Here is a 3825-nt window from a genome sequence, read left to right as displayed (position 1 = left end):
AATCCTTCTACCTCATTACTAGTGCTAGTATAGTACTTGCCAAAAATTCTCTAACACTTAAGTTAGAAAAGCAAAAGATAATCTAATCAACTGGTTAAACCTCCAATCCTCCAAAAGATCCTTTCCTATGTGCTAATCGTTTATTTATGGATCCTTTCTACGAATCAGGGTTTCCCCTTCTCACAAGGGGTGATCCCAAGGAATCCCCTGATTCCTTGGATCTAAAATGGAAGGGAAATCTTCTGGATTTGATGTACTATACTGAAAAAATCTCTTCTGAAATCTCTAGGCTTGACGTGCGTATATCAAGATTACGGGTAGTCTTTTACAAGGTCTGCCCTACTTAGCAGACCAGGTTTTATTCAGTGTTTTGTTGCCCTTCTAACAAGACTAGGTACTCTTTACTTTGACCTACCCTGTTGTTGGGTAGCGCCCGTATGCTGATCAGCACATGGTACCACTCAACCGGCTTGGACATGTATACAGTCTAGATAATTGATTGATTATTTTCCTCTACAATTACCCCCTATTAAAGAGATGTGAAGTCTCGCAGTCTTCTCAAAAAACGTAACCGCTTTCTCATTGGCTGTCTTGATTCTCTATAATTACTTCTATTCTTAATGAATCAAAGATTTAATGCAATGTTGTTTCAAATCATTTCTGATAGCTAAGATGAATTGTCCTTCATCTGTGTCTATCCACGTGCCTCACTATCATCAGTAATAACCCCAAAACTACGACGTTTAGGTTGGATTAGACTATCTTTTCAGGTGTACGTAATCCTTTACATTCTCTTATAAATAGAAAAGTTAGTGTTAATTTTCCCTCTTATTGTGCTATTACTCTCTATGATCTCGTCTGTCTACATTTTACGAAAAACTCTTTCTCTTCTTCTTTCTTCTTTGTCGTCATTTTTACCTTTTTCAGACCGAAGTAATCTTCTTCTCTTTTCTGCAAACTTGATTTCTTAATGACTGCTAATATGACCCAATTTCGGAGGGGACTTTATATCCTTACCTCTGTGTCTATTCGAGTCTGCAAGGACCCTAACGAATGTCATTAGAGGGAAATTATGGTCTATGCCAGCCAAATTAAGGTTGGCCTTAGTTTTCCTCTCTTTCCCCTTCCTTAGGGAGATGTTGAGTAAGATAAATCGGGTCCCAAGTAAATATTTGGCAACTTCTACCATCTATTGGAGATAGTAGAGAAGATGGGTATAACCCTTAATGACTTCCTCTTCAAGTATAATCTAAAAGCTATTCCCTAGTACCTTAGATATTACTTGTTGTCCTCCAAGAGTGCAGCAGTTGAACTGGCTCCATCTCTCCCCCAGTGTTGACAAAGGGTGGTATAAGGACCCCTTGATTGTTTTCGAGAATTGGGAGTTTGCTTTTGGCGTTCCTTGTGAGGGATTTAGAGTCTCTCGGACCTTCTAGGGTAAAACTAGTTTTTTGATACGTGACTATGTCTTATTTTTCGATTTTGTCTGTAACTAAATTTGATTTTAACTTTGCTTTCCTTTCTTTCCATAGATTCTTCTATCCTTCCTACTATTGAGGCTAGGAAAGAGTAACGCAAAACATCCAAAGATAAGAGGCTAGTGGCAGTGGACCTCCAAACTAGAGCTGTTGAGGGGGTGGTGGAGAGAGATCAGATCTATCTTTCCCCTTTTATTTTTCCTCGGCCACCTACAAGATGGGTTTTTTTTTATAAAGCCGAGCCGACCTCAGAAGATCTTTCTTCTCTTTTTGAACATTGACTTCTTGAAGTTCCTTTTACCCTTCTCCCATGTCGTCAAGGCTACCCCTCCTTTTTATCAGGGTAAAAAAAAGAATTTGGTCCCTCATGCCTCCACTTTCACTAGAGAAACAGGTTAGTTGACACTGGTGCGTGGTGAACGAGATGACCCAGCTTCTACCTCTGCTTCTGTTTCAACTTCTTCTGTTGCTGTTGCAGCTGTTGTTCCTACTGAGTTTCCTGACGAGATTCAAGCTCAAGAGATGCAGAGCTCGAACACCATCAAGGAGAGCAGCCTTATCTCTAAACTTCAACCACGCAAGAGGCAGAGGTTGATTAGGAAAAGTTTGAAAAGTCATTCCCCTCTAGAATAGTCTGCGCAAGAGGGTCCCAGTCACCTCAAGTCTCCTCTAAAGGAAATTGCATTCTCTTAGAGAAGTCGTGGGGCCTTCCTCCAGGATAGAAATGAGAACAATGATTTTTGGTCCTGTTTTAATCATGTCTACAATAAGAACTGCAGAGGTAAGGAACCCTTTTATTACTGTCTTTTTGCTATCCCACTCTATTTTTTCCAATGATTGGGATGTTGCAGACCGGGCCAATGCTAACCTAGACTTCGATCAATTTGTTCATGGCCTTTTTCAAGTAATCCTTTGTTCTTTCCACTCTACTTTTTACTTTTTAGACTTTACTCACTTAATTACTTTATTCTTCTCGCAAGCTAGTGCCCATGGAACCTTGGCATTCCTAAAATGGCGTGAGGATAAAGACCAAGCGGCTGCTCCAACTAGGGAGCATGAGGAAGGCATTGCTCTATTCCAGGCTGAACTGGCCTCCTCTAGTCAATTTTCCCAAAAGGTTAAAAAGGAGATGGAGACTAACTTGACCCAATTTTTCAAGGCAAACTTAGACTTGGAGGCCACCAATAAGAAGCTAGTAGATCTCTAGGGTGTTATTTAACTAGAGTTGGCCAATTACAAGGAGAGAGTACATAGGAAAGACGTAGAGTTGGTAGATCTCCAAGAAAAAGTACAACAGCAAGAGCTTGAGTTAGGTTCCCTTAGGACTGGTCTTGAAACGACTAGGGAAGTCCAAGTCAAGGAAGATGAGGCTAAAACCAAGAGACTACTGGGGCAACTACAAACCCAATACTCTCAGTTGGCAGAGGAAGCTTCTTATATGGCTTAGTATGAAGATTTTAAGGTGCTTGACTTCATTATGAGGAGGACAAAGAAGATAAGGAGGATGAAGGTCCTACTGGTCATCCTATCAAATAGATTTTTAACAAGTCTGGTGACTATGGGCAAGCCCCACCCTTTCAATTAGATGAGAAGAGGAACCCCATCGTTGTCTTGGATTGAGTCCTTAGTGATCTTATGAAGATTGGTGTAAACACCCTATTTTTGCATCTGCCCAATTCAATAATTCGTCACCCTACTGTTGTGGATTCCTAATGATGAGCATAAAATAACTCAAAGGCTTGTGAGTACTGCTTGATTCCTTTTGTTTCTTATCTTTTAATCTCCCTACTCGTCACAACTCGACATAGAAAGTTACACACGCTTAGGATCGCTACATCTTACGCCGGACTTAGCAAGCACATACGCATAGGTTTACTATACAGTTCGATGACTTAGACACCACGCTAACAGGGGCACTTCCCTTTGTTACTAGATATGTTTCAGAAATTCAGATGAGGTATCTCAAACTAACAAAACTGTAAAAACTATACTACGCTAGGAAAATATAACCCCCAAAAACATAGAAATCATCATCTTGTAGACAAAAAGAATTTTTATGATAAAAATCACTAAAAATGATGGAATGCATTGGTAAGGTACTTTTTGGTAACACTTTCCATAATTGCCTTGTGTGTGGCTTCATGGGAAAAATGCAATTTTGAATTGTTAAGGGAATCACTAAACGTCATATTTCCTTTAACATATTCAATATTTGCGATCTTTCCTCTTAGAAAATAACTTTCAAAACCCTACCTTCTTATCATCTATCTTTCCATGCCGTCATCGCTCCTTGTCAACACATTTACCGATTGAGGAGTCTACTGCAAATCATTTGTCTAATGAATGA

This window comes from Akebia trifoliata, chromosome 7 (genome assembly GCF_017979445.1).
Source record: "Akebia trifoliata isolate Shusen 1 chromosome 7, ASM1797944v1, whole genome shotgun sequence".
Taxonomy (NCBI): Eukaryota; Viridiplantae; Streptophyta; class Magnoliopsida; order Ranunculales; family Lardizabalaceae; genus Akebia; species Akebia trifoliata.
This window is presented reverse-complemented; position numbering follows the sequence as displayed.